This window comes from Babylonia areolata, chromosome 1, assembly GCF_041734735.1.
Source record: "Babylonia areolata isolate BAREFJ2019XMU chromosome 1, ASM4173473v1, whole genome shotgun sequence".
In the NCBI taxonomy this organism is placed as follows: domain Eukaryota; kingdom Metazoa; phylum Mollusca; class Gastropoda; order Neogastropoda; family Buccinidae; genus Babylonia; species Babylonia areolata.
In genome coordinates this window covers 20,076,269-20,091,268 of record NC_134876.1, presented here as the reverse complement: position 1 = coordinate 20,091,268, position 15,000 = coordinate 20,076,269, and the positions used below count along the sequence as shown (strand labels likewise).

General features: G+C 45.6%; 1 protein-coding gene across 16 annotated transcripts in view; it reads left to right on the top strand.

Annotated features, from left to right (window-relative positions):
* Positions 1-15,000, top strand: part of LOC143280562 (tensin-3-like) — a 614,920-nt gene that overhangs the window by 509,110 nt on the left and 90,810 nt on the right. The window contains exon 1 of one of the 16 annotated variants that reach the window (XM_076585365.1): positions 11,430-11,567. The exons of the other annotated variants lie outside the window; for them this stretch is intronic. The gene's annotated coding sequence lies outside the window, so the exon portion shown is untranslated. Of the gene's footprint in view, positions 1-11,429; positions 11,568-15,000 lie in introns of those variants that run through there. 16 annotated transcript variants of the gene reach the window in all.

Genomic DNA, 15,000 nt, shown 5'->3' with positions numbered 1-15,000 from the left:
ATTCGAACCCAGACCCTCGCGAACTTTCCTTATTGGCAGATCAACGGCTTAATTAAGGCATGGTTCTACCACCCGAAAACGCCTAAAATTACCAGTTTTTGTTATCTTGGTTTACCCACTAAATTTCAACCAGTCTGTTTCAAATTTGGTCTGTATTTAGTTTAAGTTTTACTGTTTGCATATCTGAAATCAGCTTAAGATTTTGTCATGTCTTCACATTGTAAATAGGGTTTGAATTTTGTGAAAAGTAGTGTGTACGGAAAACCCGTTCCATCAGGGTTTCCCTGATAACATAAGAACTAAACATGCTATTTGTATGAAATTTCACAGAAACACTGTTAGATGAACATGGAACAATGTGTTGGCAGGAAAAAAAGTCATTGAAAAAAGTCAATGTTGTTTTGGTCTTCTAAATTATGTGAAAAACTGGAAAAATAAAATTCATTTATAAGGCCTAAAAGCTCCCAACAAAATGTAGCAAAATGTGTAATAAACACATACTGAAAATTAACTCATTCTGCCACCTTCCTCCGACGATCATTTCACCAGGCCACCAAGAACTGAGAAAAAAAAGTGTGCAAGTTTCCAAAGTGGTCCTCAACTTTTTGTGAACCATGTAGAATGCTATCAGTCTCTCTATCGCTTTGCCTTGCAAGGATTGGTGGACTTGGTTTTCCTTCACCTGGGCTGATCAGGTTTTCGGATGGGGCGTGTGTGAGTGTGCGTGTGCGTGTGTGTGTGTGCGTGTGTGGGTGTGCGTGCGTGCGTGCATGTAAACCACGCGCAGCTGTTGCGGATGGAGTGGGAGGGGAAAAGAGGAGAGAAATGAAGGGGAGAAGGAGGGGGTGGGGGGGGGGCGAAGGATGAGAGTGAGGGAGAGACAAGAGGGGAGGAAACTCGGGGTTGAGGGAAGAGACAGAGACAGACAGACAGAGAGAGACACAGAGAGAGAGACAGACAGACAGAGAGAGACAGAGACAGACAGACAGAGAGAGACACAGAGAGAGACAGACAGAGAGACAGACAGACAGAGAGAGACACAGAGAGAGACAGACAGACAGAGAGAGACAGAGAGAGACACAGAGAGAGACAGACAGACAGAGACAGACAGAGAAAGACACAGAGAGAGACAGACAGACGGAGAGAGACAGAGAGAACGAACGAACGAACGAAATTGTTTTAATGAACTTTGGCCATGGACCACAATTCAAAACCAGGGGACTGGGGGTGGGCATGGGAAGAGACAGAGAGAGAGACAGACAGAGAGAGACAGAGAGAGGCAGAGAGAGAGACAGACAGAGAGAGAGAGAGAGACAGACAGACAGAGAGAGAGACAGACAGACAGAGACACAGAGAGACAGACAGAGAGAGACAGACAGACAGAGAGAGATCAGTAAGGCTGCAGAACTAAACAGGAAATGAGGTTTTCACCTGTGGTGATGATGTAACTCTCTCTGAAAACTGCATCTCCCCTTCCTCCCTCCTCCTCCGGCATCTCTTCATCTCTTCTTCCTCTTTGGCCTCCCGTCAGATCCCGGCCCTCAGCTCTCTCCGGGTCTGGCCTGATGAAGTGAAAACCTCGCCTCCCATCTTCCTTCCGAGAATAGCTCCTCCTCCACCACCACCCCCCCCACCCCCCATCCCACACACACCCCTCCTCCCGCCCCCCCCCCCCCCCCTCCTCCCTTCCATTCCCCCATATCATGATTTTCCGGTCCGCAGCTTCTCGGGGGAAAGGGGTGTGGGGGTAGGGGGGGTGGGGGATTTTGTTTAATGCTCCGTCACATAAACTGTTGATTGTAGACATTTTGTTTACAGTACTGTTGTTGTTTTGTTTTGTTTTGTTTTTTGCTTACGTTTTGAGGGTTATAATTTAGCAGAGGAAGGGGTGGGGGGGGAGCGGGGGGTGACTGGTGAGTTTAGGGAAAGAGGGTAGGTGGGGGTGGGTTGCGGGGGTGGGGGGTGGTGGTGGTGGAATTTGAAATAGATTGTTTTAGGTGTGCAATTATTATAGAATTTTTTTTTTTTACTTAATGGACTTCCAACACTTTTCTCGGGCTTTCTGTTAGCGTGTAATTTGTTAGTTTAACTCAGTCAGTACGGCCAAGTCTCTCTTCTCCTCTACACAGACCCCTCGGATGTCCAGTGGTTGTCTGAATGACCCAACCTTTAGCTTCCGTCGTCAGAAGTGTGGTATTCTTTGTCAACATTCACGTCTTCAGTATAAGAGCCTTCCGCTTGCAATATTTTGATAATGGTAATTGGGGTGAAACGCTGTTAACGTCGTCTCTTTCGCCGTTCGTATGGAGGGAGTTAAAAGCAAATGAGACCGAAAGACGATGGATAGACAGGACTGATACGTGTGTGTGTGTGTGTGTGTGTGTGTGTGTGTTTATGGTATTTGTTTGTAATTGTTATCACTATTGTTATTCTTTTTTTTTTAATTTATAATTGATTTATTATTCATTTTGAAAATTAACAAGCACTTACTTGAAGTTGTGTACCTTGTGAATGGAAAGAGTTACCACTCTTTACTATTTAGCATTCATTTGCTAATTTTCTTTTTCCTTTAAAAAAAAAAAATTATTTATTCATTTCATTCAGTTGTTTATTTTGGTTGTCTTGTTTCATTTTATTTAATTTCATCCTATCCTATTTTCCCCTCGAAGCCAAAACGCGTTTGGTCATTACCCAGCTGGTCAGCCATCTGCTTCGTTGATGTATTGGACAGTCAGTCAGTCAGTCGTGTCTGACTATGACCATCCCATCAGAACAGCAGAGGAGGCAACTGCTGTTCCGACTATCTGGTTCCAGAATATGATTATTTGTGGAGAGTGTCTTGCCCGAGTTACATTCCCACTCTCTCTCTCTCTCGGTCAAGAGGGTTTTTTGGACAGGTCGGCGTTGGGATTGCCAAAAAAGGCCGACTCGCCCCCCCAAAGGCTGCTGCAGGAAGAACCTGTAAATGATCTCCCACTGCAATGGAGAAACTTTGCTTGCTGAAGTGGTGCCGCGTAAATATGCGTGGATTTGTACGAACAGAGTGATACCTTCTTTGGTAACTGAACTCAGGTGTGTGAGCTGGTGGTGAGGGGGGGGGGGGGGCGGAAGGGGGACTGTAAGAGAGAGACAGACAGACAGAGAGAGAAAGAGAAGGAGAGAGAAGACAACACAAAATGGTTTAATGTGAGGAGGTTAGTGGTGGGGAGGGGCCTAGAATGTTACAAATTTCAAATACTGAAAGTGGTAACATTACTTTAAAACAACATCGATTACATTTAATACACTTTCATCATTTTTACATATTTTGTATGAACAAGATGCATTCTGAACAGCTGGTGTCGTTGATATTCGAGGTTCAATGAGGATACGAAAGACACATTTCTTAGTATTAGTTCTTTAATTTGGGAGAGAGAGAAACACACACACACACACACACACACACACACACACACACACACACACACACACACACACACAGAGGCGAGTGTTGAAGGGAAGTAACATAAATTCTCAAGGCATAACCAGCGTGTTGGGGTGATGCGATGGCCAGGCATCTGCTCCTTTATTTTCGTTGTTGTTGTTGTCGTCGTCGTCGTTGTCGTTGTTGTTGTCGTTGTTGTTTACTATTCTTGTCGTTGTCGTTGTTGTTGTCGTTTTGTTGTTGTTGTTGAAATCACAGCAGATGTGATTTTGCGTATTTGAGTCAGTACCGCACGCTTTGACCCCACCATGAAACTTGAAACTAAGAGACCCGATGACTGCTACAAAACAAACAGGATGTTAAAAAAATAAAATAAAAAATAAAAAAAGAAAGAAAAAAAGAAAAAAGAGAGAGAATATCTCAAACAACACCACCACCAACAAAACAGGATCTGCCCCAGCCCACTCTGACCGCAGACACCATTATCTATCTACACGAGCACTTGACTTTCCCCTCGTGCAGTGGACGTCTCTCTCTCTCTCTCTCTCTCTCTCTCTCTCTCTCTCTCTCTCTCTCTCTCTTACACACACACACACACACACACACACACACACACAGAGCCGGACGTTGTTGGCTGGTTGGTTGGCTGGTTGGTTGGTTGGTGCCAGACGCTGGGTCATGCTGACCTGTCTGCCTGCTGCCATGCTGCAGGGCACGTGACTGACTGCTGCAACTGGAGAGTCCGTTATCACCACTACACCACGTGACGGCCAGGACGTCCTGAAGTGGTAACCTGTCCCTATACAGAAGGAGAATGATAAGAAGGAGGAGGAGAAGAAGTAGGAGGAGGAGGAGAAGAAGGAGGGGGAGGAGGAGGAGAAGGAGAAGTAGTAGTAGTTGTAGTAGGAGGAGAAGAAGAAGAGGGGAGGAGGAGGAGGAGGAGGACGAAACGAAGAAGAAGAAAGAGAAAGAGGAGGAGGAGGAGGAGGACGTCTTGACTCTGGAATTCACTCTCTTCAGAGAGCCATACCCGTCAGCGCTTGAACCAACCGTCCCCCCTTCCACCCCACCGCCCCACCCCCAACACCCTCCCCCACCCCTCCACATACACACACGTACACACGCATACACACATTTTTTTTGTCTCAGTGTGTGTCTCTCCCTGGATACATCTCTCTCTCTCTCTCTCTCTCTCTCTCTCTCTCTATCTATCTATCCATCTATCTATCTATCTATCTATATCTCTTTGTTTTGGGGTGTGTTTTTTTTTTATTGTTTCTTTTAACTGGATAGGCTCTCTCCTTTGTATCAATTACTTCATTTGACGAGGAGGTTGAATCGAACCTTTTCTTCTTCTTCTTCTTTAAATTTAAAAAAAAAAAAAAAATTTAGAGTTCCGTTCTTTTGTTCAGTGTTGCGTGACACTGACCCAAATCCGACCGTCACTCCCTCCACCCTGCATCTCCTCCTCCCTCTCCCCCATTTTCCACCTCAGTGATCTTTTTGTTCCAAAGAGCGGAGTCGTGAGGTGGGTTTTTGGGGGGTTTTTTTTGGGGGGGTGGGGTGGGGGGTATGAGCTTTTCTCCTCCTTACTTCCTTTCTTTCTTTCTTTTTTTCCCCCCGTATTTGTGACGGAAGAGGTAGTCTTGAAGTTGTTGGGGTTTTTTTCCTCCACGTTGGAGGATTGGTTGTTTGGTTGTGGAGTGTAGAAAGCTTATGCATAGTCGTAGTAGTAGTAGTAGTAGTAGTAGTAGTAGTAGTAGTAGTAGTATTACTATCATTATTGCTTCTGAAATCATTGTTGTTATATCTCTGAAATCAGCCACCATGAACGAAAAACTGTAATCATCAGAATGAGGTTGACAAGCTGTGAGGTCAGGTGGCAAGACCGGTCACGTGATGAGTTCGGCACGTGTGTCCACTGATTGGCCGACGGAGACAGCCAGTACGCACACACACACCGTGATCTTGAGATGGGGCCTTCACAGTTCACATACACAGGGGAAGATGTTGTTTGTTTTAGGAAGGGAAATCAGACGTTTTGGTTTAAATAATCTTTAATTATTCAACAATACACATGATTACAATGCAATGAATAACAAAAGAGCATCAACAAGCTTTTAAAGCTTATACTGTGCTCACAACGTTGCACTTCAATTTTATCATGACGGCTGATGAACCATAATTATTATCAATTGTATCAAATAACATTCATAAACAGTAAGTAATGAAATAATGAAATAAAACAAATAAACAAACAGTACATAACATAGTAAAATAATGCTAATATCAATATTAACATGAGATCAAATTTATTATCACCAGACGTTTTCGTTATCAGGAATGACAGGGCTGTACTGAATCCACCCTTATTTTGTTGTGTCTGCGGTGTTTCCTGTATTTGGTTGTGTGCATTTTTTTTTTTATCTATTCATGATTCCATGCTGACTGTTTGCTGGTGTGTGCGTGTGTGTGTGTGGGGGGGGGGGGGGGGGGGGGGGGGGTCTCCTCGTGTTTTCTGACATCGTCTCTTGTCCGGATTTATCGCCTTTTATTATTTTTTTTTTCTGACTTCATCTTCAGATATGCAGTTTGCTTGTTTGTTTGTTTGTTTGTTTGCTTTTTTGGGGCTTATTGTTCCATCACACCGATAATATCTTCATCTTCTTCCTCTGGTTGTTCCATTGTTTGTTGCTGGGTGTCCTCTTTTCACAGTACTGCGTTCTTCCGTCCGTCTCCCTCTTTTTTATTATTAGTACTTCTTCAGCCAGCTGCCGTACACTGTCCTCTGTGACGGCGATGTAGGTATGCCAGCCTATGTGTCCTGGCCGTGCTGTTGCAGTGCGAGGTTTGTGGACGTGTTGGGTGTGGCTGAGAAAGCAAGGTGTGAAGGAAGACCTGCAGTGTGAGGTGTGTAGAGTGTGGCTGAGAAAGCAAGGTGTGAAGGAAGACCTGCAGTGTGAGGTGTGTGGTGTGTGGCTGAGAAAGCAAGGTGTGAAGGAAGACCTGCAGTGTGAGGTGTGTGGTGTGTGGCTGAGAAAGGAAGGTGTGAAAGAAGACCTGCAGTGTGAGGTGTGTGGAGTGTGGCTGAGAAAGGAAGGTGTGAAGGAAGACCTGCAGTGTGAGGTGTGTGGGGTGTGGCTGAGAAAGCAAGGTGTGAAGGAAGACCTGCAGTGCGAGGTTTGTTGGCGTGTTGGGTGTGGCTGAGAAAGCAAGGTGTGAAGGAAGACCTGCAGTGTGAGGTGTGTGTAGTGTGGCTGAGAGAGGAAGGTGTGAAGGAAGACCTGCAGTGTGAGGTGTGTGGTGTGTGGCTGAGAAAGCCAGGTGTGAAGGAAGACCTGCATGCAGTGTGAGGTGTGTGGTGTGTGGCTGAGAGAGGAAGGTGTGAAGGAAGACCTGCAGTGTGAGGTGTGTGGTGTGTGGCTGAGAAAGCAAGGTGTGAAGGAAGACCTGCAGTGTGAGGTGTGTTGGGTGTGGCTGAGAAAGGAAGGTGTGAAGGAAGACCTGCAGTGTGAGGTGTGTGGTGTGTGGCTGAGAAAGCAAGGTGTGAAGGAAGACCTGCAGTGTGAGGTGTGTGGTGTGTGGCTGAGAAAGCAAGGTGTGAAGGAAGACCTGCAGTGCGAGGTGTGTGGCTGAGAAAGCAAGGTGTGAAGGAAGACCTGCAGTGTGAGGTGTGTGTAGTGTGGCTGAGAAAGGAAGGTGTGAATGAAGACCTGCAGTGTGAGGTGTGTGGGGTGTGGCTGAGAAAGCAAGGTGTGAAGGAAGACCTGCAGTGCGAGGTTTGTGGACGTGTTGGGTGTGGCTGAGAAAGCAAGGTGTGAAGGAAGACCTGCAGTGTGAGGTTTGTGTAGTGATGCTGAGAAAGCAAGGTGTGAATGAAGACCTGCAGTGTGAGGTGTGTGGGGTGTGGCTGAGAAAGCAAGGTGTGAAGGAAGACCTGCAGTGCGAGGTTTGTGGACGTGTTGGGTGTGGCTGAGAAAGCAAGGTGTGAAGGAAGACCTGCAGTGTGAGGTGTGTGGGGTGTGGCTGAGAAAGCAAGGTGTGAAGGAAGACCTGCAGTGTGAGGTTTGTGTAGTGTTGCTGAGAAAGCAAGGTGTGAAGGAAGACCTGCAGTGTGAGGTGTGTGGCTGAGAAAGCAAGGTGTGAAGGAAGACCTGCAGTGTGAGGTGTGTGGAGTGTTGCTGAGAAAGCAAGGTGTGAAGGAAGACCTGCAGTGCGAGGTTTGTTGGCGTGTTGGGTGTGGCTGAGAAAGCAAGGTGTGAAGGAAGACCTGCAGTGTGAGGTGTGGTGTGTGGCTGAGAGAGGAAGGTGTGAAGGAAGACCTACAGTGTGAGGTGTGTGGTGTGTGGCTGAGAAAGGAAGGTGTGAAGGAAGACCTGCAGTGTGAGGTGTGTGTAGTGTTGCTGAGAAAGCAAGGTGTGAAGGAAGACCTGCAGTGTGAGGTGTGTGGAGTGTGGCTGAGAAAGCAAGGTGTGAAGGAAGACCTGCAGTGTGAGGTGTGTGGTGTGTGGCTGAGAAAGCAAGGTGTGAAGGAAGACCTGCAGTGTGAGGTGTGTGGACGTGTGGATTGGGGTTTTTTGTTGTTGTTTTTTGGGGTGTGTGTGTTTTTGGGGGTCTTCTTTTTTTCTCTCAAGGCCTGACTAAGCGCATTGGGTTACGCTGCTGGTTAGGCATCTGCTTGGCAGATGTGGTGTAGCGTATATGGATTTGAGCGAACGCAGTGACGCCTCCTTGAGCTACTGATACTGATACTGATATCGATACTCCCGGCCCAAGTTAGGGACCAGCGGTGGCGATAGAGACACATGCACTAAGTATCACGTTGGGCACCAGTGAAAAGAGGATTGGTTTGGGGCCGAGACGGATGCAGATTCGGGGACTCGATGGTCGTTCGAAAGTAAACTGATCGCCGTTGGGCTGGGTTTTGTTGTTGTTGTTGTTGTTTGTTGTTTATCTGTGTGTGTGTGTGTGTGTGTGTGTGTGTGTGTGTGTGTGTGTACATTTGCGTGTGTGTGTGTGTGTGTGTGTGTGTGTGTGTACGTGTAGTGCCTCTCTTTCTGTGTATGTTTGAACTGTTTCGTCTCTAACCGTTCCTCCATGGTGTGTGGTATGACTGAGCGCTGAAGATGATGTTTCAAGTCCATGTAACTAACTGCAACACGACGGGTGTTTGTAAGTATAATTATTTCACACACACACACACACACACACACACACACACACACACACACACACAACACAAATGTATACACACACACACACAAATGTATACACACACACACACACACACACACACACACACACACACACAAACTAGCATCCAAGTTTTAGCGGGTTTGTACGTTTAATTCTTTTAGCTCTGTACCTTATTCTTAGGTTTACCACATGTATTTCTAAATGCGCTTTGGATACGCCGTTGGATAAGCTCTGTATAAATGCCCATTTATTATCAATATTATTATTATTGTTATTAGAGTATAATATTAGTAGCTATTGTCGTTGTTATTGCTTCTACTTCTGCTGCTGCTGTTGTTGTTAAAGAAGCTGGTCGGGTGTATTCATGACTCGCTCACATGTATGAAAGTGGAATGGATGCTGTGAAAAGATTTCTGTCGTGTTCACGTCTTAACTAACCAGGGGTGGTGTGTGAGTGTGTGTGTGTGCGTGCGTGTGTGTGCATGTGTGTGTGCATGTGTGTGCGTGTGTGTGTATGTGTGTTTGTGGGTGTATGTGTGTGTGTGTGTGTGTGTGCGTGCGTGTGTGTGTGCGTGTGTGTGCGTGTCTGTGTGCATGTGTGTGTGTGTGTGTGTGTGTGTGTGTGCGCGTTTAGAAAGAAAATAGCCAAACAGACCCGTGTTTTCAAATCAAAACGAAACAAAAACAAGCACACAAAGCGACGTGTTTATTCTCTCTAGGTAACGACAGCGCAGGGCTGTGGTGTGCATCCGACCAACTCACTGCGCAGTTAGACTGTGTGTTTTGGGTGAACCAGTTCTCGTGGGATGAGAGACGAACTATAATTCACCTCTCTCTCTCTCTCTCTCTCTCTCTCTCTATATATATATATATTTATATATACATAGTCTAGTGGAAGGGAAAAAAATACTGACGACTGTGCCGGGATTCGAACCAGTGCGCTCAGATTCCCTCGCGTTACCACTAGGCCATAACTCCACATGGGTGATAAGAAGAAGAAGAAGAAGAGGAGGATGGAGGAGGAGGAGGACGAGGAAAGAAAAGAAAAAAGAATAAAGACGACAATGAAACTGAAGAAAGACGGAAAGACAGAAGAAGAAGAACGATGAAGGGGAAGATGAAAGAAGACGATGACGAAGAGGAGGAAAGGGGCCATGACCGTGGCGGGAAAAGGAAGCAACGTGGGCGGGTGGGTTAATGGATGGTGGGGGGGGGGGTTGGAGGAGGGAGGGGGGCTGACGGAGGAGAGGGGGAGGAGGAAGTTTGGCGGCGCGAAAAGGGAGGGTGGGGTTAGTGGAGGATTGGGTGGGTTGTTCCCAGCTGTCACCCGACGCCCCCCCCCCCCCCCCCACCCCCCCCCCCGACCCCCCTCCGCCCTCCCGCCCTGTCCCCCATGCCCGCCGTGTCCTGCCGTCAGCGTGCGTCGTCAGTGCAGCAACACAGCAACAGCAGCAGAAACAAACAACACAGGCTTCATGCTTCGTTGGACAGTGCGCGCGACACTGCTCGCTGCACTCAGACGCACGCACGCACGCGCGCGCTCACACACACACACACACACACACACACACACACACAATGAAGGACAGCGCCGCGCAGCGCTTCGATTCGATTCGAGATGAAGCATCCAACGTGCTTTACACCACAGGTTTTCAGTGAGCGACAGTTTCTAACCTGCCAGCGGTGCTGTGTGCATGTTGAGTGTGGCTGGCGAACAGTTCAAAACTGCTCCGCGCTTTTCTTTCTTTCTTTCTTTCTTGGTCCTCACCATCACATGGATAATTTCGAACAAAGCAACCGTCACCCAGAAACCTAGAGACCCAGGTGGTGAAATACTTGGGCACTCTGCCAGAAGATCGTTAAACTGCACCCCAACAAGACCTTGGAAGAATTCTAGGCTCGACTAAGTTTTCGAAAAGACCAGACAAGACAGTGTCGTGTGTTTCCAAATCATACGTATTGCTTTTTGTTGTTGAGGTGGTGGTGGTGGTGGAAGTTTCGATCTGAGCTGGTATTCTGCCGCGTTACCTTGTTGTCGTGTTGTTTTGGAGGTCACAGTGGGATGTCGACTAAAAAAGAATCTTGGTAAAAAATAAAAATAAAAAGTCGACTTACATGGGATATGAGAGGCGACGGATCGAGCCACAGGTGGTTCTTCTTCTTCTTCTTCTTCTTCTTCTTCTTCTTCTTCCTCAGGCCAGTGGAATGAGTGAGTGACAGAGAGAAAGATTCAGAGGGTACCAGGTGCACGTGGAGTTTCGATCTAAAGCGGTATAGTTCTGTCACAAGCGCGAGGTAACTAGTGGGACGAAAGAACATGTGGGTATCGACCCTTTCGGTAGTAGTACCTTGTTTGTGTGTGGATGCCTAGGTCCCTGTGCTGGTTGTGGTAACAGTGGCGACGAATGGAAACACATGTTCTTCTTCAGGCAAATGAAAATAATGAGTGAGAGACATGCAGAAAGATCCATAGCACCAAGAGGTGTTTGTGAAGTTTGGATCTGAAGCGGTGTAGTCCTGTCAGGCACTCACAAGGACGAGGCAACTAGGAGAACCAAAGAGCCCTTGGGTATCGGCCCTTCTGGTAGCAACTCCCCCTGTGTGTGTGTGTGTGTGTAGATGCATAGGACCCAGCGGTGGTAGTGGTGGCTGTGCTGGTGGTGGTGGTGGTGGTTGTCGTAGCGATGTGTCCGGTGTTCAACCACAAGCGCCGCGTGCACGTGACCAAAGCCAGACCGTCCAGCCTGCCGGTCATCATGTCCGCCCCCACCCCCATGATGGTGACGACGTCATCCATGGTGACCGCCAGTCTGGACCGTCGGCGACACCAGCACGTGCATCGCTCCTTTTCCTCTCCTCCTCCTCCTCCCCCTTCTCCTCCTCCTCTTCCGGTGCTGGTAGACCTCCCGACAACCGTCGTCAGCCCCCTGCACGCTCCTACTCTCTGGTGAGGCAGCTGTGTCGTGTAGATAGAGACAAGGCTACAGAATGGTATGTTATATATAGAGAGACAAGGCTACAGAATGGTATGTTATATAGATACAGACAAGGCTACAGAATGGTATGTTATATAGTTACAGACAAGGCTACAGAATGGTATGTTATATAGATACAGACAAGGCTACAGAATGGTATGTCATATAGATACAGACAAAGCTACAGAATGGTATGTTATATAGATAGAGATAAGGCTACAGAATGGTATGTCAGATATAGAGAGACAAGGCTACAGAATGGTATGTCATATAGATAGAGACAAGGCAACAGAATGGTATGTCATACAGAGACAAGGCTACAGAATGGTATGTCATGTAGATAGAGACAAGGCTACAGAATGGTATGTTATATATAGAGAGACAAGGCTACAGAATGGTATGTCATATAGATAGAGACAATGCTACAGAATGGTATGTCATGTAGATAGAGACAAGGCTACAGAATGGTATGTCATGTAGATAGAGACAAGGCTACAGAATGGTATGTCATGTAGATAGAGACAAGGCTACAGAATGGTATGTTATATATAGAGAGACAAGGCTACAGAATGGTATGTCATATAGATAGAGACAATGCTACAGAATGGTATGTCGTGTAGATAGAGGCAAGGCTTCAGAAAGGTATGTCATATAGATAGAGACAAGGCCTCAGAAAGGTATGTCATATAGATAGACACAAGGCTTCAGAAAGCTATGTCATATTGATAGAGACAAGACTATAGCAAGGTGTGTCATACTGATAGAGACAAGACTATAGCAAGGTGTGTCATACTGATAGAGTCAAGGCTATAGCAAGGTGTGTCATACTGATAGAGTCAAGACTATAGCAAGGTGTGTCATACTGATAGAGTCAAGACTATAGCAAGGTGTGTCATACTGATAGAGACAAGACTATAGCAAGGTGTGTCATACTGATAGTCAAGACTATAGCAAGGTGTGTCATACTGATAGAGACAAGGCTATAGCAAGGTGTGTCATATTGATAGAGTCAAGACTATAGCAAGGTGTGTCATACTGATAGAGTCAAGACTATAGCAAGGTGTGTCATACTGATAGAGTCAAGACTATAGCAAGGTGTGTCATACTGATATAGAGTCAAGACTATAGCAAGGTGTGTCATACTGATAGAGACAAGACTATAGCAAGGTGTGTCATACTCATAGAGACAAGACTATAGCAAGGTGTGTCATACTCATAGAGACAAGGCTATAGCAAGGTGTGTCATACTGATAGAGTCAAGGTTATAACAAGGTGTGTCATACTGATAGAGTCAAGACTATAGCAAGGTGTCATACTGATAGAGTCAAGACTATAGCAAGGTGTGTCATATTGATAGAGACACGACTATAGCAAGGTGTGTCATACTGATAGAGACAAGGCTATAGCAAGGTGTGTCATACTGATAGAGACAAGACTATAGCAAGGTGTGTCATACTGATAGAGACAAGACTATAGCAAGGTGTGTCATATTGATAGAGACAAGGCTTCAGAAAGGGTCTCAGGAAGGTATGTCATATAGACAGGAGACAGGACTGCAGAATGTTATGTCACATAGATATAGACAGTATATCTATATCTGTCTATCTGTCCTTCTATCTATCTGTCTGTCTATCTATCTATCTATCTATATATATGTATGTATATATATATATATATATATATCTTTCTATCTTATCCTGACACAACAGAGAACAAAGTAAGAGGATGAAACATAAAGAAGGAAAAAAAAAAGAAAAACCAGCAAGCAGAAGAAAGGTTCAGCAGTCTGAATATATTGACACATATTTCACCCCGTCATCATCATACAAGCATCAGCTGTGACACTTGCCAAGCCATCTTTTTATACGGGGGGAAAAATCATTTCTTTCCTCTCTCTCTCTCTCTCTCTCTCTCCTCTCTCTCTCTCTCTCTCTCTCTCTCTCTCTCTCCTTCTCTCTCTCTCTCTCTCTCTCTCTCTCTCTCTCTCTCTCTCTCTCTCTCTCCTTCTCTCTCTCTCTCTCTCTCTCTCTCTCTCTCTCTCTCTCTCTCTCTCTCTCTTTCTCTCATAATCCCTCCACAGACACATGCTGTGAAAAATTTGTTGTTGTTGTTGTTGCTGTCGCTGCTTTTCGTTGCGTTGGGGCTCTGTGTGTGTGTGTGTGTGTGTGTGTGTGTGTGTGTGTTCATTTTACGTCTCCCCACAATGAGTGAAGTGGAGGGGAAGGGTGGAGGGTGGGGGGGGGGGGGGGGTGCCGGGGGTGAACTTCGGTTCCGCGAAATTGGGTCGCTGACTGAAACGGACTGAAATTTTATTTATAGATAGATATATAAAGGAAACACACACACACACACACACACACACACACACACATATATATATATATATATATATATATATATATATATATATACATACACCACACACATCCACGCACATACACACACACACACACACACACACATATATATATATCCCTCTCTCTCTCTCTCTCTCTCTCTCTCATACCTGAACATGATGAATCGATCCACACACACACACACGCACACATGTGGCCACAGGGCAAGAGCACAACTGTCTTTCCTTTTCTCCTTTCGTACCCAGAGCTTCCCTTTGATGGTGTGTGTGTGTGTGTGTGTGTGTGTGTGGTGTGTGTGTGTGTGTGTGTGTGTGTGTGTGTGTGCAACGCCCAGGTGAAAGGTTCCTCGTTAGCTGCAGGCAATTCTCTTGAGTCGTCGTTCGCCTGTTGTGAGGGTGACTGTGATAATAGTATGTAGCATTAAAAAAAAAACTTGGAGACTGAAATACGTGTGGAAATAATGTGTTCGCGTGTCACGTCAGGCGTGTTTGAATGAAATGGCGGGGGTGAAAAATGAAATGTTTGTATGTCATTGTTTTGAAGAGGTTTGTGTGTGTGGCATAAATTATAGGTTTGTTTTTGAATAAGTGAAAAGGTTTTGTTTGTCATATAGTTGTTTGTTTGTTTTTTGTTTGGTTTTTTGTTTTTTTTAATAAGTGTGAAAAGGTTTGTGTGTCATAATAGGTTTGTTTTGAAATAAGTGTGAAAAGGATTGTGTGTCATAATAGGTTTGTTTTGAAATAAGTGTGAAAAGGTTCGTGTGTCATATAGGATTGTTCTGAAATAAGTGTGAAAATGTTCGTGTGTCATATAGGATTGTTCTGAAATAAGTGTGAAAATGTTCGTGTGTCATATAGGATTGTTTTGAAATAAGTGTGAAAAGATTCGTGTGTCATACAGGTTTGTTTTGAAATAAGTATGAAAAGGTTTGTGTGACATATCGGTTTGTTTTGAAATAAGTGTGAAAAGGTTTGTGCGTCATATAGGTTTGTTTCGAAATAAGTGTGAAAAGGTTTGTGTGTCATATAAGTTAGTTTTTTTGTTGTTG